The sequence below is a fragment of the Anabrus simplex genome, chromosome 6 (assembly GCF_040414725.1).
Source record: "Anabrus simplex isolate iqAnaSimp1 chromosome 6, ASM4041472v1, whole genome shotgun sequence".
Classification (NCBI taxonomy): domain Eukaryota; kingdom Metazoa; phylum Arthropoda; class Insecta; order Orthoptera; family Tettigoniidae; genus Anabrus; species Anabrus simplex.
This window is the reverse complement of record NC_090270.1, coordinates 170,428,463-170,452,236: the sequence shown is the minus strand read 5'-3', so window position 1 is coordinate 170,452,236 and position 23,774 is coordinate 170,428,463. Positions and strand designations below refer to the sequence as shown.

The window sequence follows — 23,774 nt, the reverse complement described above, 5'->3', positions numbered from 1 at the left end:
ACATTTGGCTAGATCTTGGTGTATGACAAAACTTATAGTGTGATAGATGGAGCAATCTGAACACTGTTACACAGAAGAAATAGTGACTTGCAGGGATGGCGGTGGTGGTGATTATTGTTTTAAGAGTAAATACACATAGGCAACCATCGTCTATATAGAATATATGTATTAATCACAGAGAAAGAATGGAAGGGGTCCGACACTTCGAAAAATGAAGGTATCGGCCGAAGGAAGACAAGGGCCACGAAGGGCATGAAAATGAAAGACTCCCTAGGCATCCATACGTAATACCATCGGGGTCCGAAAAGAAGAAGTGTTGACCAAGGGAGGCCGGATATGATAGATGAAAGTGAGGAGCCTGGCAAAGTAAGTGGAAGCAATGCCAGGACTCAGCTGAGGGCCCCGTGGTCGCTCCAGAGTTCAGAGCCCCTGGGCCCCTTTTAGTCGCCTCTTACGACAGGCAGGGGATACCGTGGGTATTCTACCGCCCCTACCCACAGGGGGGATTTGCAGGGATTAGCTTTGTTTGTAACTCAAGGGTTTTATTGTACCAATACCTTCCGATTCATGCTGTGGATATCTGTTATCAAGCAGTCTACACCAAACTGTAGCTCGTCCATGTAGGTTAAAGACATCATTGTTTAGAGTCAATAGAGTTGTTTTACTCATGTTCTTCAATGGGGAAAATCCTATTATATATTTCGTATCTGAACGCTTCATTGCTAAGTTTAGCAACATGGTTGGAAGTGCTACTATATCATATGTCAACATATGACATAAGAGTTTCCAGTAAGGAAGGCTTAACATCACCGGGGCTGTTCATTGGGCTGGCATAATCATTTCAGGTGTAGGTACTTCATTTTCATCATTTTCATTTTCTTGATTTTGATCGAGTGCTGAACATTAGAAATTGTCCACCACTGCGAAACTAAGACAACACGTTATGTTTCATAGTTCTTATGAGAGTGAATAAATCGAGGAATTTCGCACCTTAAATTATTTTTAAACATTCAAAATGATGTTATAAATATCATTTTAACAGTTTTATAATGTATTTCCATCTATCCAGCGAAGTGTAATCTAAGAGAAAACGTTATTTGACTAAGTGACATTTCGAAATAATCGGCTTGTTGTTCTCTTCTGCTGTGGGGCTGTCCATCTATTCTAGCAGAATATGCGTGATTCTAGTTGATCATATGTGATGAGTACTTGTTCGCGAAGCGTTTTCATAGGTGCAACAGTGATTTTCCTTATGATGTTACATTTATCATGTTAAATTACCTACCACCGTTTGCAAAATATGTAGGTGATCTTTTCTTAATTTCTGGCGGATTGAACCAGATATTGTGTAGCTCTTTCAGTGGTATCAACACAAGTAATTTAATGTGACGCCGGGCTGAGTGGCTCAGGCGATTGAAGCTCTGGCCTTCTGACCCCAACTTGACGGGTTTGATCCCGGCTCAGTCCGGTAGTATTTGAAGGTGCTCAAATACGTCAGTCTCGTGTCGGTAAATTTACTGGCAGGTAAAAGAACTCCTTTGGGACGAAATTCCGACATCTCCGAAAATCGTGAGTTGGTTTATCGTCGAAATGAAATTATTGCGTGCTACCCTAACCTTCATCAGTCGGCAGCTACTGCGCCCACGACGTCCACCATCTTGGTTTTGATATTACGGTCTGATATATTGTAGTCGGTCTTGATGAAAATAAATGCTAATAATCTAGCCAGAGCCGTCTACATTTTACCTGTAGATGGCTCTGATCTAGGGCGTTTCTTAGTCAATTAGCGGATTTCACTGTTATTTTGTTGGCAACGCTGGTCTTCATAAACAGTTTCATCACTGAAAATGGCCGTCATTCATAAGCTTGTGGTTTACATTGCACACCACTAACCTAACGTTCCACTTTAAAACTGTTCAATTTCTGTCTACCAGTAATTCAGAGAATAACGTAGTCACGTGCTAAACTGGAAGTTACGTGGTGAATTTGATCAACGTTTTCCATACGTTCGATTGCTTCAGTAGTGTCTTCCTGTAGTATAATATACGGTACCTATGCCTTTGGTAGTAATATACTGTTTCATGCTCCTTTACACAATACTAGAATTGAAGCAAAAGTTAATTTTCAAAAAATGTTAAATATAAATTTAGGCCATTTTAGGGCCATGAAGAGTAGTTCTTACTGCTGTGTTTTAGTTTGCTATCATTTGCAATTTTTATCTGTAGGCTTTTACAAAATTACTAACATAATATAATGGATGGACACGAGTTGTTATATCATTATTATTATTATTATTATTATTATTATTATAACAAAATGTGATGTTGGCTTTCAGCATGGAAAAGTATGACACTAAGTCACAATAAATATAATGTAGTGCAATAGTCTGTAGAAATCTGTGATCACTTCATATGTGATCTCTAATATGCTTGGTCATCGTCATCATAATTTTCCAGCTCCAGTTGCCCAGGTGTGATGTACAAGTGCTTCTTCCTATCAGAGCATAGTTTCTGTTCCTCTATGCCCTTCCACTTCAATCAATCAGTCAGTCAGCATTGATCTGCACTTAGGGCAGTCGCTGAGGTGGCAGATTTCCTAGCCTTTTCTTAAATGATTGCTAAGAATTTAGAAAATTATTGAACATCTCCCTTGGTAAATTATTCCAATCCCTAACTCCCCTACATATAAATGAATATATTTCCCATTTTGATCTCTTGAATTCAACTTTATCTTCATATTGTGATTTTTTCTACTTTTAAAAATGCCATTCAAACTTATTTGTCTACTAATGTCATTCCTCACCATCCCTCCACTGACTGCTTGGAACATACCAATTATCTGATGGCCAAGCAGGCATCAATTTTTTGGTAATGAGACAAAGTCTCTCATAGTGCATTGGCGCTGCCGATGGCTCCAAGTAGCTTGCGCAGTGGCCTCCACGGTGTGCACTAGCCATGCGTCTTGGTGGCAGTGCTATGTACCAACTGATGAGCCCAACTTAGCACCGGGGGCGGGAGGTGGGTGGGGGTGAAACACTGGCAACCAGAAATGAGTTAGCTGGAAAATTTATAATGTCCAATAATGGACCATTATATTCGTATTATAAATTTACTAATTCAGGACAAATATTTCAGGTTCCCAATGGGAATCAACGTCTGTGTCACATACCTGTTAGTCGGGCAGCTTGTCTCCTTTCTCTCAAGTCTTCCCAGCCCAAACTTTGCAACATTTTCATAACGCTACTCTTTCGTTGGAAATCGCCCAGAACAAATCGAGCTGCTTTTCTTTGGATTTTTTTAAGTTCTTGAATCAAGTAAGGTAATCCTGGTGAGGGTCCCATACACTGGAACCATACTCTAGTTGGGGTCTTACCAGAGACCTTACTACAATCCCTAAATACCCTCAAAATCATGAGCAGAGATCTATATCTTTTATTTACAATCCCATTTATGTGATTACTCCAATGAAGATCTTTCCTTACTTATAGTGATCCCCACAAGGAACTTTCACCCCCATCAATGCAGTGAATAAAACTGAGATGACTTTCCTTATTAGCCTTTGCCAATGAACTCATTATACTGATGAACAATATAGAGGAGGCTAACTACAACTTACAGAGTCTTTATAGTGTAGCGGTTAAGACTGAATTGAAGATCAGCATCCAGAAGAACGAATTTATGACCAATATAAATTCCTCTCACAGACCCTACCATACGAAAAGTACCCGGAGTTAAGTACTTTGGAGAATAGATATCTGCGAATCAGAGCGAGAACCTAGCCATTGATACCAGATGTACCAAGTTTGAAAGGGCTTATCACTCCTGTCTTAGTATCTATTCAACTATGTGCCTCTCCAAGAACCTTAAACTAAGGCACTATAACTCGGTCGTCAAACCATCTGTTGTGTATGCTTCTGAGTGCCTTGTAATGGCCAGGAAACACCCACATAGAAAGCTGGAGTTAAAAGAGAGGAAGATCCTGACGATATTAAGACCAGTCAGAGAGGAAGGAGGCATTTACAGAACCTGCCATAATGATGAACTGTATGAACAACAGGAGGACATCATCACGTCTATAAGGAAAAGGCACGTGAGCTTTTATGGACACTTGGCCCGTCTGGATTCCGAAAGACTCACCGACAGGATATTCACAGTAACAGGGAGATGTAAGGCTTCTAAGAACAAATGGATCACGTCAGTTAAGTTGGATATGGAACAACTAGATATCCTACTGGGACAATCTCGTGACCGACTACTGTTCCGTCAAGCCATCAGACAGGGCGTTTTCCCAACGGCCCTTAAAACTAAGAAGACTACAGAAACTAAGTGGACAGAGGAGAGAAAGGTGGTTCATAGTAAAAAATGAAGGAATATTGGAAGAAGAAAGCAACAACTTTACCGAAGAGTAGATATGAGCCCCGTGGTCCTCAGTAGGCCTAAACAATGAGGAAGAAGAAGTGAAACTCACAACCTGACTTTTAACCCCGTTTATCATCATACCATTACCTGTTGTCCATCTCGCAACATTGACAAGGTCTTTTTGCAGTTGTTCACAATCTTGTAACTTATTTATTACTCTATACAGAATAACATCATCCGCAAAGAGCCTTATCTCTGATTCCACTACTTTACTCATATCATTTATATATATGTAAGAAAACATAAATGTCCAATAATACTGCTTTGAGGAATTCTCCGTTTAATGATTACAGGATCTACTCTAATTCTCTGAGTTCTGTTTTCTAGTAATATAGCCACCCATTCGATCACTCTTTTGTCTAGTCCAGTAGCCGTCATTTTTGCCTGTAGTGTCCCATAATCTACCCTATCAAATGCCTTGGATAGGTCACTCGCAGTACAGTCCATTTGACCTCCTGAATCCAAGATATCTGCTGCATCTTGCTGGAATCCTACAAGTTGAGCTTCAGTGGAATAACCTTTCCTAAACCCAAACTGCCTTCTATCAAACCAGTTATTATTTTCACAAACATGTCTAATATAACTAGAATGAACGCTTTCCCAAAGCTTACATGCAACACATGTCAAACTGACTGGCCTGTAATTTTCAGCTGTAGGCCTATATCTACCAACCTTTTCTTTATACGCAGGGGCTAGTTTAGCAACTCTCCATTTCTTTGGTATAGCACCTTCATACAAACAATAGTCTAGTAAGTACTTCAGATATAGCACTATATCCGAAGCCATTGTCTTTTTAGTATTCCTATCCCCAGAAATCTTATCAATTCCAGCTGCTTTTCTAGTTTTCAGCTTTCGTATCTTATAGTGAATGTCATTGTTAGCTAAATTTCAATCCTTCATTAGTACCGGTACTAGTCACTTCCTCTATCTGAACACTATCTTTGTAACCAACTATCTTTACATACTGCTGACTGAATACTTCTGCCTTCTGAAGTTCCTCGCATACACATCCCCCTTGTTCATTAGTGGTTCCTGGATTGCTCTTCTTGGAACCCTTTTCTGCCTTAAAATACCTATACATACCCTTCCAAATTTTATGATTGCCATGTATGCTTGCCATCATATTATCCTTAGCTGACTTCATTGCTAGATTCAATTTTCTAATAAGTTCCTTAAATATCTCCAGCTTCCACAGCCATTTCTAATTCTATTTCTTTCCAACCTGCTCCTTCTTCTTAGTCTCTTCACTTCTCTGTTATAATATAGTGGGTCTTTACCATTCCTTACCGCCTTTAAAGGTATGTACTTGTTTTCACATTCCTCAACAATTGCTTTAAACCAATCCCAGTCGGTTTACATTTTCACAAGGTGTGTTTTTTAAGTAAGGGCCGTTTAAAAATAACTACACAATGAAACACAATTTTCATCCACCACATTTATTTGCACCGTGCGAGTTGGCCATGCGGTTAGGAGTGCTCAGCTGTGAGCTCGCATCCGGGAGATAGTGAGTTCGAACCCCACTGTCGGCAGCCCTGAAGATGATTTTCTGTGGTTTCCCATTTTCACATCAGGCAAATGCTGGGGATGTACCTTCGTTAAGGCCACAGCTGCTTCCTTCCCATTCCTAGGCCTTTCCTGTCTCATCGTCACCATAAGACCTATCTGTGTCGGTGTGAAGTAAAACAAATAGCATTTATTTACAGATTCTACTTACTTTGCTTTATTTTTCAACATAGCCACCAAGTGTGTTTAAACACTTATTATACCTTATAACTAAGTTTTGAATACCCTCTTCATAGAAACTTGCCGCCTGCTTTGATAACCAAGAGTTCTTGATCTTGCGCTAGGACAGAGTCTGTTTGGCCTTCAGCTTTTTAGGCAAATGTGTGTGTCTCCGTTCCATCCACTGTTGCTTCGATTCAGGCGCGATATGCGAAACCCATGTTTCGTCTCCTGTTACAATCTGACTCAACATGTCGTCACCTTCTTCGGCAAACATGTCTCTAAACGCGTAACGGGGGACCCCAAAAACAAAAGATTTGAGTGTTCAATGACATTTTTGACTTGTTATGTCGAAGAAGGTGGCATGTTGAATCAGATCGTAACTGGAGACGAAACATTGGTTTCGCATATCACGCCTGAATCAAAGCAACAGAGCATGGAATGGCGACACATGCATTCGCCTGTAAAGGTGAAGACCAAACAGATTGTGTCCCAGCGCAAGTTCAAGATCAAGAACTCTTGGTTATTGGAGCAGGCGGCAAGTTTCTATGAAGAGGGTATCCAAAATTTAGTTGTTAAGTATGATCAGTGTTTAAACACACTTGGCGGCTATGTTGAAAAATGGAGTAAAGTACCGGTATGTAGAATCTGCAAATAAATGTGGTGTTTGAAAATGGTATTTCTTTGTGTAGTTATTTTTAAACGACCCGTACTTAAAAAACACGCCTCGTATTTACTGTTTTCCACCGATCATAGTTATGTTTTAAAAACTCCCTCATACCTGTTTTATCAGCCATATGGTACTGCCTAATAGTCCTACTTTTACGACCTTCCTTTCTATCACATTTATTTTTGACTATGACAAAAACAGGTTCATGATCATTAATACCATCTATTACTTTGGTTTCTCTATAGAACTCATCTGGTTTTACTAGCACCACATCCAGAATATTCTTCCCTCTAGTTGGTTCCATCACTTTCTGATTCAGTTGTCCTTCCCAGATTAACTTATTTGCCATTTGTTGGTCATGGTTCCTGTCGTTCGCATTACCTTCCCAATTGACATTTGGTAAATTGAGATCACCCAAGATACAATCACATTCCTTTCCATATTGTTCCCCACACAGCTGATTATCTTATCAAATAACTTTGAATCTGTGTCTGCGCCACGCTTTCCCGGTCTGTAGACTCCAGAAGCATCAAGTTGTCTATTATCATTAGATATAAGCCTTATGCCTAGAATATGTTTGTCATCTTTAACTTTTTCATTTCATTGCTTCCAAAGTCTTCTTTCAGGAGAATGAATACTCCCCCTCCTTCCATTCTTATCCTATCTCTATGATACATAATCCAGTTCCGTGAGAAAATTTCTGTATCCATTATATCGTTTCTTAGTCATGATTCAATTCCTATTACAATATCTGGTAAGTATGTATCTATTAAATTACTTAATTATATTCCTTTCTTTACAATACTTATATGTTCAGCACTAACAATTTTATGTAATCCCTACTTGACGTCCAAATACCTGTACCTATATCACCGCTCCCTAGACCACACTGTTTCCCTGAATGTACCTCCCTATAACCCTTCTAAACAAATTTCCTAACTTATATGTACCACTGCAGTTTAAGTGAAGGCCATCAGAGCGCAGATCACTATCTCCTACCCACTCGTTAGGATCTAGAAATCTCACTCCCAGTTTCCCACATACCCACTCCATAGTCTCTTTTAAATCCCCAATCACCTTCCAGTTAGTATCCCTCCTACATAGTATTTCACTGATAACAGTCCTTGCTTCCTTAAACTTCACCCATGATGCATTTACCAGATCCCTCACATCCCCAACGATGTTGGTACTTATACTTGCTTGTCTTACATTGTTGGTACCAACGTGAAACATTACCACCTTATCCTTTCCCTCCTCCTTCTCTTGTACTTTCCTCAACATCTGCCTCAACTTAATTTCTGGATAACACTCTACCCCGGTTCCCTTTCCTCTACACACTTTCCCCACATGTCTAATGATGGAATCCCCCCTAACCAGAGCCTCAACCCTACCCACCTCATTTGATCCCCTCCCCTCCTGGTCAGCCCTTTCTTTCCTGATGGCTGCAGAAGCTACTTCCTCCTCCCTTTTCTCCCTCCCATGACCTTGTTCCACCTTTCTTTTCCTATCCTCCTGCTTCCACACTTCTCAGCTACAGTTCCCTGTTCATCTTCCCTCTGTTCTACCTGAAGTGACTCATACTGATTTCTCACAGACACCTATCCTGAATTCTGATCCTGAATAGAGCCCTTCGCCTGCAATCTCCTTCCCCTTAGAACATTCGACCACCTGTGTTCTACAATTCCCCCCCCCCCACTCCTCCTCCCTTCCATTCCTCTTTAATATCTACTGTATTCTGTACATTGAGGGAGGCCTGCCTACCTTTCTGTTCTCTGAGGGAATCCTAATTATCTCTCTCAAACTCTCCAGCTCCTCCCTCATACTCCTTAATGCCTGGCCACACCCACAGTTCCTACACTTGGCATTCCTCTTGCTGACCAATTTCACTCTGTCTATCCATCTATTCCTTGGTCTCTCAACTGGCCTCTCCCCTTTCACTTCTCTATCAAAGTAATTCCTTGCTGTTCTCGTTCTGTCCATCCTTATAACTTGTCCAAACCATTAAACTTGGTAACAGGTATTTTGATGCCAGCCTCTTTTCTATTTGCTTCATTTCTAAACTTGTTTTTCCTGGTCTTTTATTTCTTTGTTCTGATGAATTTCATTTCTGTTGACTTCTGCCTTGTTATGCAGGGTACATGTTTTGAGTCCATATGTGAGAGTTGGAATGAAGTAGGTTTAAACATGGTCGGTCAGTTTTGCTTTCTGGGGTATTTTATCATCCCAGAGTAGATTTCTCACTCGAAAATAAAACTGAGAAGCTTTCTGAGTCCTAGTAAGTATTTCTTAGTTTACTGTGTTATCTTTTGAAATTATACTTCCAAGGTATTTGAAGTTAAACAGACTGCAGTAGAGTTCCCTCCAGGAAAATGTTTGAATCTGTGCCTTTCTTGTTGATAGTCATTTCAACAGTTTTTGTTTTAGTGATGTTTAGTCCATATTCTTAAACTTGCTATTCCAAAGATTTAGTTTTCCTGTACTTCTGCTTCATTTTTATTCCAGATCAGATCATCATCTGCAAATATTAGTGTGTTAGGCTCTTTGCAATTTTCTTTGATGGACTTCATGATCCAACCCATAACAGTGATGAACAGGAGTGGTGACAAGGCACTTCCCTGCTGTACTCTGGACTCCTCTTTTGGTTTCAAAGCAATCTGATCTTCCATCCCCTACTTGGGCACAGTTTAAGCACTTCTGATAGAGCATCTTTACTTTATTGATCAGGAAGTTTGTTGCACCTATACCTTCTAGGCATTCCCAGATTATCTCTCTAGGCACACTGTTGTAGGCTTCTCGATGGCCATGAAAACCATCACTAAGTCCTTACCATATTCCCAGTGCTTCTCTGTTAGCATTCTGCGGCTAATATGGTAGGGAATCGGTTCTTCTTGAATCTGTGTTGCTCCTTCAATAACGGTTCAACTGTATTCCTGATTCTTCTTTCAGTTACCTTCTACAGAAGTTTGAGTGAGCAAGTAGAGTGATATCCCTGTAATTACTGTGTTTCTTCCTATCTCCCTTTTTTAATGATACCTTTCACCCAGTCCTCTGGTATCCTGTTCTCTTTCCAGATGACAGAGAATACTCTATACAACCACTGAAAACCTTGTGCTCCAGCTGCCTTTATCATGTCAGCAGTGAGGTCATCAAACCCTGGGTACTTACCATTTCTCATGTTCTTCAGCTGAGACTCCACTTCTAGCCATGTCAGCTGGTGTTGTGCTCCATCACTTGCACTTTAACTGCAGTCTTAAGTGATATCATTTTGAAGACTTTGTCCATTTAATATTGAAGTAGTTTTTCAATTCTTCTCTGATGCCTCGATCTGTCTTCACTATGTTAGTGATGGGATATTCGATTCATTTTACTGAATCGATTCATTTGATTCCGTTCACGTTACTGAATCGATACAGTGATCCGATTCACGGCTCATTGGTCACCGCTCCTACTGCATCTGTGTAGTATGTGCTGGTAAGACAGCAGCAACAGCATTCAGTGCTCGCAGCTGCCATCTGGTCTTCATACTATGAACTCCTTTCTTAGAAAAAATGCTAGTAACTCTAATACATCGAAGGTTTCCGGCGACGCAGGGTGGGAAAGGTTAGGATTAGGAAGGTAGCAGCCATGACCTGAATTAAGGTACAGTCCCAGCATTTCCTGGTGTGAAAATGGGGAAACTACGGAAAAACCATCTTAACGGCTGCCGAAGGTAGGATTCGAACCCACAATCCCCCGAATGCAAGCGCATAGCCACGCGATATTATCCGCACGACAACTCGCTCAGTCATTTAAAAAAAAAAAAAAGTATTTTTCTATCAGCTGAGGATTTTTTTAAATAGTCATATTTTGTATAGGCTACCCGAGATGTACAGTAGCCCGCTGGTTTTCTGATTCAACATACTCTTATTGCGTCTGTCCACATATGATTGAAGTCTTGTACAACGATGTGACATATGAACTGAGAGAATACTGAACCGTTCTTCCCAATATAAAACAGGTACTTTTGAGTGGTCATGAGCATGACTCATAGTCATAGGGTAGGCTAGAGTTGAGTTTAATTGTCAAATGTCAACTAAGTTATAATACTAAGATTCATTAAACTAATAAATAGTATAACCTAATAGCCTACCTACTTACTAGCTACTTCAGAATTATGTTGTGACTACCTTTTTAACACTGCAAATAAATCCATCTATTATTTAAACCTCCCTGTAAGAAGAGGACAGTGAATGCAAATGGGTATTATTTTGAAATGAGCTGAGCTCGAGAGTCCATTATAGCATACGATTCTTTCAGTGTAGCATGGCTCACTGTATGTCTCGCTGCAGTGAGCCGATAAGGAGCCCGTGTGTATCTTGTGTCTCACTGAGCTGCGCTCGTTCACGATTCTTTCGATGTGTCATGGCTCACTTTATGTCTCGCTGCAGCAGAAGCTCGGCTCTCCGCGTGTCCAGTGAGCCGATAAGGAGCCGTGTGTATCATGTGTCTTACTGAGCCGCGCTCGTTCACGATTCTTTCGATGTGCCATGATTCACTGTCTCGCTGCAGCGGAAGCTCGGCTCCCCGTCAACGTCCAGTGAGTGCGCCACTCAGCACTGTCCGCTGGGAGTAAGCTGAATCGTGTGCCGTGAGCTTGCCATTCCTGTGAATCGATTCACTCGGACACTTGAATGAATCGATACACTGCTTCAAATCATACATTCAGTAGCCAACACTACACTATGTTTCCAGTGCAAGGATATTGCCATGCTCACTTCTTCTGTTCTTGACTAAAAGCAACTTTCTATTACTTTCACAGTCTTCTGTTGGTCTGGTAGTGAATTCGTGCCAGCACTTTACCTTTTCTTCTTTAATCACCCGCTCACAAATAATTTCTTGTTTCGGTACTCCTGTACCAAGTACTGAAGTTCATCTTTTGGTGGACCAATTTCTATTTTTCATTATCTAGTCTTCTTTGCTGCATTTCTTTCTTTCACAGCAGTTTTCACCATCTCATTCTACCGTGGTGTTTCTTTCTCCCTCCATATTGTACTTGTCTTTCCACATAGTGATTCGGCTTCTGAAACCAGGGTGTTCTTGAATGACAGCCACTCGTCTTCTACTACTTTTATTCATTTTTTGGTAAATTGGCTGAGATCTTTCTTTGGTATTCTTCTTTCTTCGTGTCCTTATCTCTGGCATTTTTTTGCTCTTGACTTTCTGCAGATGGACATTCCCAATGTATGCAGCCAAAAGCCGGTGGTCACCATCGAGACTTTCACTTGGAATAACCTTATAATCAGTGGTGAACTGGCTAGCACGTCTATCAGTTATTATATACTTTATCACTGTCCTCTGCTTCCCATCCCAACTGTAGCGTGTGATTTTATGGCTGTCTCTCTTCTGAAACCAAGAGTTTTGTATGCTCAGGCTGTTCTGTGCACAGAAGTCTATCAGGTTTTCTCCCTCATGGTTTCTGCCACCATACCCATGGGGGCCGGTGATGTCTTTGCAGCCTTGCCTATCTGTCCCAGCTTGGGCATTCAGGTCTCCCATAATTGTGACATTGTCTTCCTTTATTTGGTCCTTTGGATCTGCAAGGAACTGATTTTTTTCATCTGCAGGGCAGCCTGCCTGTGGGGCATATACATGGAGAAAGGTATGGAATACCTGGCCAACACACAATTTCATTTTAATGATTCTGTCACTCATATAACTGATGTGTGCCTGCACGTCAACATCTTTGTGGTGAACAAAAGGAACTCCATTTCTAGCTTCATCAAGGTTCCCGCCCCAGTACAAAATGTAACTATTTCGTGAGGTTTTCTTCCCTGAATCTTTCCATATCTCACTAAACCCTAAAATCCTGAGTGTGAATTTTTGTGTCATTTCCTACACAAAGGCTTCACTAAGCCTCCTAAGAGAGAACTCTTTGCTCTTAGCCATTGATTCTCCCTTATTGTTGGTTTTGGTACTGGTTGCCCAACCCTTGGCCAGACAGTCGCAGTCTGTTGTCACATACGGTAGCAGGGTATTCCTGACCTGATTTTTGTGATTTGCTTGGAAGTCATCCTAATCACTAACATTGGCATTCTTCAGACATTCCCCTCTCAGAACCGATATTTGCTCCAAAAACAGGAAGTTTTTAACACTTTCTGTATAAATACTAGGTTTTTCTGTATTTCCCATGTCATTCTTGACTTCTTCCACGTTTTCCTTTTCCAGGCTGCTCCTTTAAATTGGGTGTATAGTAGTTTGTCCAGTTGATGAAAATTTCAAAGGCAATCAGAGAAATGAGACTATCATTATGTAGTGAGGGAAGTCATGCATAAATAAATACTTTATTCCCTATATTCATAATTAAATATTTTACTCAATAAACTGAGTTTCTTTTTAAGAACATACAAAGGAAGATACTTTCTTTTGCAATATTTATAATATGGAAGCTCGCAGTGGGTCTACAAGACACAATCATTCAGTAGTGGCTTCTTTAATCTGCACTGTCAAAACGCAGAATGCCAAGAGGCAGGCTATGTTAGGAAGGTACTAAATAGTCTGTGACATGAGGCAATCTATGGTAAAAGATGTAAATAAATTTGTCTAGATCTCTGAGACCCAGTGCAAACTCTGCAGGGATACGACAAACATCCGTCTCCAAGCCAGAAAAGTTAAACACTTAGGTAAAATCACTGACCCGGTCGGGAATTGAACCCAGGTGCCTCTGAACCGAAGGCCACTGTATTGACTGTTTAGTCAAGGAGCTGGAAACATCTAGAACATTATCAATTTTATTTTAATTTGATACAGTTTTGGTGGATTTGTTCTTGGTGAGACATAAACAATTTTTTCACAGTTAAAGCACGTGGCCAATAAGTCAGTCTTCATCTTTCATTCCCTTCCTTTGAATTATGTTCATACAGATATATATACCGTTACCTTTGTTAGATACACTCAGGGAAACAGGGTGGCCTAGGGAGTGGTGATGAAGGTACAGGAAGCTGGAAGTCATGTGACCCCCTGTGGGTGGGGGCAGTAGAATAATGCCCACGGTATCCCCTGCCTGTTGAAAGAAAGATCTTAGGGGCTCTTAACTTGGGGACTGTAGGTTGGTGATTGTGACCACAGGGCCCGTACTTGAGTCCTGGTATAACTTCCGCTTACGTGGACCAGGCTCCTCAGTTTCATCTATCCTATCTGACCTCCCTTGGTCAGCTCTTGTTCTTTTCCAACCCTGACAGTATTAGAACATTCAAGGCCTTGGGAGTCTTTCAGTTTCAAGCCTTTTGTGGCCTTTGTCTTTTTTGGCTGATACCTTCAAAGTGTCAGGTCATCTCAATGTTTTCCCTTTGATTAGTGTTAATAGAGGATTGTTGCCCGGTTGTACTTCCTCTTAAAACATAAATCACCCACCAGAAAATTAAGTCGAGTTAGTGTTAAACTGTAGTAATTAGTATTGTAAAGAAAGCAATAAATAGATATACATATTTCCTAGATATTGTAATAGGAGTTGAATCATAGTTGATAAGTGATATTATGGATGCATAATTTTCTCACTGAACTGGAATGTTTATGGAAAAGACAGGTTATGAACAGTAGGAGGCAGGGGGAGTATTCATGGTCGTAAAGGAAGAATTTTTAAGCTACAAAAATATTAAGGATGAGAAAATTGAGATTCTAGGTTTTAGTCTCATCTCTAAAGATAGAAGACAACTTCATGTTTTTGGTGTGCATTGGAAAGAGGTGGCTGTAATGCTGATGCAGAATGATTTGATAAGATAATCAACTATGTGGGAAACAACTCTGAAAGGAACTTGGTTGTAGCGGGTGATCTCAATTTACCAAATGTTAATTGGAAAGGTGATGCGAATGACAGGAAGTATGGCCAACAAATGGTAAATAAGTTAATCTGGGAAGGACAGCTGAATCAGAAAGTCGTGGAAACAGCTAGAGGGAAGACATTTTGGATATGGTGCTGGTAAAACCAGATGAGTTCTGTAGAGAAACTGAAGTAATAGGTGGTATAAATATCACAAAGCTGTTTTAGTCGTAGTTAAAAAAACTGTGATACTAAGGTTGTAAAAGAAAGAAAATTAGGTAGTACCATGTGGTTGAAAAGACAGGCATAAGGGAGTGCTTAAAAAGTAATTATGATTTATGGAAAATGGTAAATATAAATGTAAACAGCTTACGGGATGGATTTAAAGCAGCTGTTGAGGAATGTGAAAATAGGTATATACCGTTAAAGGTGGTAATGGATGGTAAAGACCCACTATATTATAAGAGAGAAATGAGGAGCAACCAATCAAAATGTGTAATGTCCACCTCTGGACAAAATTGAGTCTGACGCACTTTCAGGGCATATTTTGTGCTCTACATGTTCCCACATTCAGATTTTATCTATCTGTATACTGTAACATTGAAATAATATCTTGAAAGTGAGCAATTAAAACAAATCTTATATTGTCCATGCTGGTGACTGAATAGGAACATATAATGTCCAGCAATGACATATTTTAATTTTATTTTCCTTTCATAAAATGCATAAAATGTAATAAATGAAGCTATTCTAGACAATAATATTCTGCCTATAACAAATTATTGTACTGAACTGGTTTTTCAAAGTAATTTTTGTCTTTGTTGAATTCCTTCAGGTAGATATTCATTTTATACTAAGTAAGTTCTGTAAATTTGAAGTGAATTTACTGAAGGCAGAAGTATTCAATCAACAGTATTAGTCTGATCAAATTATGATTTGACCTGGGCAAAATTGCTTCAGAAGCGATTGAAGTGGTATTCAACTTGACAAATGTTGCCTTTTATCATTTACAAAATCCGATCGTGGGATGTGGTGATTGGGGTGTTGATTATTGTTTTAAGAGGAAGTACAACTAGGCAGCCATCCTCTATCAACATTAATCAGAGGGAAAAATGGAAGGGGTCCAACACTTTGAAAAATGAAGGTATCAGCCAAAGAAAGACAAGAACCACGAAGGGCGTGGAAGTGAAGGACTCCCTAGGTGCCGTAAACCTAATATCGTCGGGGTCAGAAAAGAACAAGAGTTGACCGAGGGAAGTCGTCGGATAGAATAGGTGAAATGGAGAAGCCTGGCACAAGTAAGTGGAAGCAATGCCAGGACTCAGGTAAGGCCCCCTTTTAGTCACCTTTTACAACAGGCAGGGGGATACTGTGGGTATTAATCTACTGCCCGCACCCACAAGGCGTCGACCATGGAAAAATACCTAAAAATCAAATTCAAAAAGTCTGCCCTTTTTCTAAATTATTGTATTTGTTAGTATAAGATGAAATGCTTTCTCATGTGTAATTTTAATGGATATAATATTTTTTTTTTTGTAGTTTGCTTTACGTCGCACCGACACAGATAGGTCTTATGGCTACAATTGGACTGGAATGGTCTAAGAATGGGAAGGGAGCAGCCGTGGCCTTAATTAAGGTACAGCCCCAGCATTTGCCTGGTGTGAAAATGGAAAACCACGGAAAACCATCTTCAGGGCTGCCGACAATGGGATTCGAACCGGATGCGCCCCTAACTGCACGGCCAACTTGCCCGGTTATATAATATTAAAAGAACCTTTTTTTGTTTCAGGTAAATTTTACTAAAAATGGCTGCCAGTGGACAACATTGTATTTGCAAAAAAGAAAAAAAATTGTTGAAGATGGCAGTGACTTAATGCAGAAGGGTGCTGATTGCATAAACGCAGCCAGTAAACCCCGTGGAAGCTATTTTACCGTAAGTGCTGGAAACAGAGTTCATGTGTTATGCAAGAAGAACACACACTGGTAAAAGGATGTGGATGTGGAACAAACACTCAACATGTAATACATGTATTGGAAAGATAAGTGCCTATTTAGATGAAGGACCCTATTTTGTTCGAATACACTGCTTGTTTTGAAAAAACTGTGGATATTTCTGCAAAGTACAAACTGAACTCAAGAATAATGGAAGGTATGGATATCCAAATTTGCTGTGACCATAAATATACGCTGTGAGAAATGCTGTGATGAATGTTTTTTTGTGTTAAAGGAAGCATTGAATATTTCCATTCAGATCTGCATGCTGCCGATTCCATGTACCACTACACATGAAGTGCAAACACAACTTTTTTTTTCTTTTTAATACAACAGTGTTGTCCAGTGGCAGCCATTTTTATTTAAACTTTACCTCAAACAAATAAAATGTTCTTTTAATATTATATCTATAAAAACTGTCTACTGCCATTTCTTGATGTGTACAGTACTTTTGCATCCATCTCATGGCGCAGGCCAGAGCAAAGTGTAGCTTCCACCCAAGTCCCAGCCTCATCCGTGGCTGTGACAATCTGGAAGCTGCTGGGGTATGGGTGGTTCTGAATAATGACATTAGAGCACAATCAGTGTGTCTGAGTGTTATGAAAGGTGTTGCTCATAGGGTGCAATAGCACATTAGGCCCAGTGAGGAAAGCAGTGGCAAACTGCCTCACTCCTCATCTTACCTAGTACGCCTCATTTTGGTGCTGCCATTGGTTTTTGTGGTTTTTCTATAACTGCATACATAGCCTTTGGTGGCGCTATTTGAGGATCCAACCATGCTCTGGGCTGATGACCTAACAGACAGAGGCAGCTATTAAAATTACATATTAGAAAACATTTCATCGTAAACAAATATGATAGTTTAAAAGAAGGGCAGCTCTTTTGAATTTTTTAAGGTACTTTCTCATTGTTGGATTTTGTATATTGTTGTTGCGCCTCGATATTACTATGTGACAATGTTGAAGAGATAAATACTGACCCACGGCACATGTACTAACTGGAGAGAAAGTTTGTGTATATAGTTCCTGCAGGACTAATAATAATTTTAATGCAGCCTACGGCCATTAATAATAAAATTTGTACATAAAGTAATTTCACAATCAAGCATTGCAAAATTGAGTCAAGGATATGTTTCTTAATGTTTCTTATCTTGCATTTTTCCACATGATAGCTATCACATAACTCCCTACAAAGAGAACATATACATCCTTCAGTCTTTGTATTTAAAAAAATGTTTTGAACTGCAGATCTTGCACCGGGCGAGATGGCCGTGCGTTTAGGGGCGCGCAGCTGTGAGCTTGCATCCAGGAGATAGTGGGTTCAAACCCCACTGTTGGCAGACCTGAAGATGGTTTTCCGTGGTTTCCCATTTTCACACCAGGCAAATGCTGGGGCTGTACCTTGATTAAATCCGCAGCCGCTTCCTTCCCATTCCTAGGTCTTTCCTATCCCATCGTCACCATAAGAATTAACTGTGTCGGTGCAATGTAAAGCAAACAGGAAAAAAGAAAAAAAAGATCTTGCAGTGAAAACCATGCTCTGCAGATGATGATGATGATGATTATTATTATTATTATTATTATTATTATTAACAAATTAATCGCAATAGGGGAATATGAAGGTGGCAATGATCACTTGCAGTAGTGTGATAATGAAGTAAAGTTAAAGCATAATTACCCAACAACAACAACAAAATTAAAACAAGCAATTCCATGGGAAGACATATTACAAAAAATTCTGCTAGTTTAGCATTCAAAATCCAGCATCATTATACACAAATTCACACACAACTTAAGTATTTTCAGTGCTTAACGTTATGGCTTACAATACAAAGGGCACTAGGAAAGTTTTGCAATGTGAGTGGAACGCTTTTGACTTTTTCAAAATAATTTCCACCACACTCAGTACACTTCTCCATACGTCGAAACAAGTCACTGAACCAACTCTGCCACTTTTCTTCGGTTGCATTTTCACACCCTTGATCCCATGCAGCTAGAAGCTCCTCGTCGGATGAAAAACACCACCCTTTCAGCTTCATCTTCACTTCTGGGAAGTCGCATGGGGAAAAACCAGGACTGTATGGAGGGTGATCAGGCACAGTCAACCCTGATCTGGCTAGAAAATCCATTGCTACATTAGCACGATGTGCTGGAGCATTGTCGTGATGCAAGAGCCAAGTGTTGAGCCGTGACCTTGGACGGAGCTGCTTGAGAGCTTGGATGACCCGAGGCAGACAAGTCTCACTGTATCACTTCGCAGTAACTGTCCTTTGTGTTTCTAGCACAACCCAAGTTAGGATGCCCCATTTAGTGAAGAGTAATACAATCATCCTTTTCTTCACTGACCTTGACTTTCGCAGTCACAGGAGTACCCTCATTTTCAAACAGCCACACCATGTTCTGGGATTTTGTTGGGACATCATAATAATAAAGCCAAGTTTCGTCACCTGTAACGATGCTATTGACATTACGCGAAGTCCCCTTTTCAAACTGTTCTAGCCTTTTTTTGGCACCATTTCACTCGATGTGTCCTTTGTTCCTCTGGAAGTGAATGGGGTACCCAAAGGGAACAAACCTTTCTAACCATGGTCGTGTAGAATTGAATGAATAGCTGGTGCAGGGATGTGGAGGGTCTCTTCTACCTGCCGATATGTCAACCGCCTCTCTTGCTGCAACGTTTTCCTCACAGCTTCAATGTTTTCCTCAGTCACTGATTCAGACGGTTGCATAGAACGAGGATCGTCTTCAACTCCGAAATTTCCCCTTTGGAACTCTTTGTACCAGCGGAAAATTGTTGTCCGATGTGGACAGTCTTTCCCCAGCACAGGAGTCGTTTCCTCCAGACATGGTCAACAGTTAATCCACGAGCAAAATTGTAGCGGATAATTGTGCAATATTCACCTTTAGACCACAATGACATCTTAACTTGCTTTCAATCCCACTGCTTGGTAACAACTGGTGTGAAGGTCGCGCCTTGCTTTCTCCTAGACCGGTTTTCATCCCTCACCATAACAGGGGTGTCCAGCCAACCGTTTTTGCATATTGCAAAACTTTCCTAGTGCCCTTTGTACTATAGGTTGAGCAGTACAATGACTTACTACTAGCTCAACATTACAACACCATCATATACAAATCCACATGTACCTTAAGTATTTCAAAATTTTACACTATGACGTACAGTAGGTTGAGCAGTTCAATTACTATTATCTTAGCTTTGTAAATACAACACGTTCATAAACAAATTCACACATGACTTAAATAATTCAGAGGCTTTAATATTACAGTTTACAGTGGATTGAGCTTTACATTAAAAATATGGCACCATTGCATAGAAATTTACACACAATTTACAAAATGCTGGAATCTGTTTTTGAAGCATGTTACATTTTTGGAAAAAGGGTCTAAGACAGCTGCAGGTAATGCATTCCAATCATCAATTCTGTGATTTACAAATGAATATTTACTGTAGTTTTCTGTGATCTACCTTTTACTTTATGCGGATGATCTGTCCTACTTAATGTAACGGCTTTTCTAGCCGACTCTTCAACTCTCCTCAAGCTGGCTTGTTCGCGTAAGCATCATACATGGCACATAACCATGTTCGTTTCCTTCCGGCCCCCAACATCTCCCACCAGAGTTTCCCCATCCTACTTGTCACACTACTTCTAGGATTGAAATCGTTAAGCACGAATCTTGCAGCCTTTCGCTGTACCATCTCAAGTTCATTAATGAGTCCTGTTTCATATGGATCCCATACAGCTGCTCCATATTCCAGGACTGGCTTAATGAGTGATATATAGCCCTGCGCCTTCACCTGGGAACTGCTGCCCTTTAGCATCCTCATCACAAAGTGTAAGGACTTGTACGCTTTAAAAATTACACTTTCTATACGGGTGTCCCACTTTAGATCTCTCTTTACGTGGATTCCTAAGTACTTGCATGAATCACTCTCTACAAGAGCGTCCGGTCCAAGACAGTGTTGAAAGTCCCCTTTCATATGTTTCTCTTCTTGTATTCTTATAAGACTGCATTTTCGAGAATTTATTTTCATTTTGTTATCGAGTGCCCACTTTTGGAGTATATTTAGATCGGCTTGTAATAATCTATTATCGCAAGCATTCTGTATATTATTCAGTCATCCGCAAACAATCTGCAGTCGTTTCAAATTTCGTTCGGCAGATTGTTGTTAAATGCCGTAAATAGGGGTGAGCCACTACCCTGTACTACTCCGAACGTTATAGAAACTTCGTTGGAATATTTACTTCCCACCTTTACTGTCTGCATGCGGTCTGTCAAAAATCCTGGATCCACAGAACCACCCTTTTATCAATGTTTGTATCCCTCAATTTTTGCATCAGAATATCATGTGGTACTACATCAAATGCTTTCGCAAAATCATTTACAGTACCATCAACTTGTGCACCTTTATCTAATGACTTGCTAATATCTTGAAAGAGCGACAACATCTGGCTCTTGCAGGAGAAATCTTTTCTAAAACCATCTTGCCAGCCATTAATCCACAAACTTTTCTCCCAATGTTTCCTTAGATATTCTGAAATGAGGTGTTCCATGTGTTTGCATACAATGGACATAGGTTAATGGGTCTATAGTTGTCCATTAGCAGCCTGTTGCCACCTTTAAAAATCGGGACTACAGTTGCTTTCTTCCAGTCATCTGGAATTTGCGTATGCAGTATTCTTTTTTACCTCCATAGTCTATAATCCGTGGCTTCTCATTATTCATTACAAGATGTTGCAATTTATTTGTTTCAGTCTATTCCTTTACAACCATGGCATCAGTGGCATAGAAATCACTCCAAATTTCTGACTTTTTCCGGTGATGGTCTCTAAGTAATTCTTTATAAGGTGGTGTAGATGGGAGAGGCAGTTGTATGCACAAGTCTTCCAAAAATACAGATTCTGCACGTAGGTCATACACTAGTCTGGAGGGTGTGCATGAAGCCCGTTTCAGAAATGTTTCCTTCAGTTTTTCTATGTTCTTCATACAGTGAAACTCGGTTAAGAAGTTCCCGCATAAGAAGTTTTCCCGCCTAAGAAGTGTGATATTCTTGGTCCCTTGATCAGTTTCATTAAGATATATGTATATTTTTCCCGTTTAAAGTGTTCTGTTGTAAATATATTTCCCGCTTAAACAATTCAGATTTTAGAGCCCCTTGAGATAGAAAACGTCCGCTCAAAGCAGCTCATGGTTAGAACCCTCCAGTCTCCACGCAAGTTGCACCCTGTGTTAGACCGTTCGCGCGCTCACGGTGTGTGTCTGGTGTCACGGAACATGTGCGGGCCTGCCAAGGCCATATGACGTCACGCTATGACAATACGGACAGCAGATGCTCACTCTCACCTTGTGGAATCGAATCGAACCTATCAGTCAAAATTTCCACTCCACCGGTCCATCTAGCGGAATAGAATCGAACGGGATTCTACGTGAGAAACATAAAGTACGCAATGAATGATTTGATAAAACTTTAATGCAGTAATTTGCGGGCCGCGACAGGGTGAAGTCATTAATCGAGGTGGCCTAAACATTAATTAAAAACCGTAAAGTGCATTTGTCCACAACATTACTGTTAACCTACCACAAAAGTGAATATTCTAACCTGTTTGATTTTTCATTCCCTTGCTTATTTCCTTCCAGGCATTTTGTCTTACGTTGTTGCAATAATACTTATGGGCCTTGCCGTAGAGGAAATTACGTTTTTGAACTAAATTGATAAGATTTTCCGTGTCCATTATTAGTGAGGTGAATAAAAACAACTTCCCGACTCTATGCAGGAAACAGCTGATTTGGCAGCAGCCAGCTGATACACAAGCCGCCAAACAGCCGGCCGAAAGATCCCGATCGTTTACGAAGTTGAACGAATGTTGATAGCCAACTGGGTGTTGGTGGGAGGCACACAGAGGCATTGCAATACCACGTGTTGGCATAAAATTGAAAGTTATTTATACGAGCTAAACATTGTATTATCATGTCACTTGTAATTATTACACCGCATTATTAGAACGTAGCACAAGGATGAGGAGATATGAAATAAAATTCTCGTGGGGAAAGAAACTTTACGTTCAGATGTGCTAGCATTGCTACTGTGCCTTTATCACTCCCACGTAATACCCCAGATACATTTCCATGCACTCATTTCTGCAACTTCGAACCTGTGTTTCTTTTCTTCATTACCTATAGCATGAAGAGGATTGAAGTGGGAAAATAAACTCAATACTGGCTTTGTCATGTGGTACTTGTGAAACAGCCAGAAACTACGCCCGTTGCCGTGACAACCAGTAGGAATGCAGGGGCGATTTAGGCCTAGGTTCTAAGAATCTCTAAGAATAACTTGCTAGATTTCCCATTTGCTGCCGTTATCCTTGAAGCAGGTGTCAGGGGTGTGAGGAAGATAGGAAGCACACGCTAACAAACTGTAGTACACGTCTTGTGTTTGCGTCTTGAAAGCCTAAGCTACGGATTGCCAAGCATAGTGTAGTGTTGTAATTAGTATGAATAGGAGTCGGTGAAGTTAGTTGTACTTGTAATATCAACGTACAAGCTTTTTAAGTGAAAATGAGCAGCGGAACTCAGAGGAAAGAGGTTAAGCGAAAGGCACTACCAATAAAAGACAAAGTGGAGATTATAAGGAAAGTGGAGTCATCTACACTTTCCTGTGTTGCTTTGGCAAAGGAGCTGGGGATGCTGCCGTCTACTTTGAACGGTATTATAGCAAAGAAAGAAGAGATCTCTGCTTCCCTCTGCTTCTGCACGGAATACTTCAGCAAATTGTAAGGAAGTTAAATCTGAAAAGTACGATGAAATACAACAAGCTCTACTAATATGGTTTAAAGAGCAGCGAAGTTTAAACATATCTTTCAGTGGGAATATTGTGCAGGAGAAAGCCGCATGCAAATTAAGGGTACCTTTTACCGCGTCGAACGGGTGGCTGGACCACTTTAAAAATCGAGCCAGCATCGTTTACAAAACAATTTGTTGCGAAGCAGAGTGTGTAAGTGCGGAGGAAAGGGAATTGTGGAAGAACATGGTTCTGCCTGCTAAAATAATCAAACCTTGCAACGTTTTTATATAACTTAATATGTTCCCTTCTCTTATCAAATATATATATAATACGGTATGTTCAATTATTTTACTTTATCTCTAAAAATATTGTCATGATA

General features: G+C 40.2%; 1 protein-coding gene across 4 annotated transcripts in view; it reads left to right on the top strand.

Moving 5' to 3' along the window:
* The first annotated feature begins 1,209 nt into the window (after positions 1–1,209).
* Positions 1,210–23,774, top strand: part of mRpS33 (mitochondrial ribosomal protein S33) — a 39,231-nt gene continuing 16,666 nt past the window's right edge. Inside the window, exon 1 of one of the 4 annotated variants that reach the window (XM_067150039.2) lies at positions 1,210–1,232. The gene's annotated coding sequence lies outside the window, so the exon portion shown is untranslated. Of the gene's footprint in view, positions 1,233–1,744; positions 2,064–23,774 lie in introns of those variants that run through there. The other 3 variants (XM_067150035.2, XM_067150036.2, XM_067150034.2) reach the window with 3 other exon arrangements.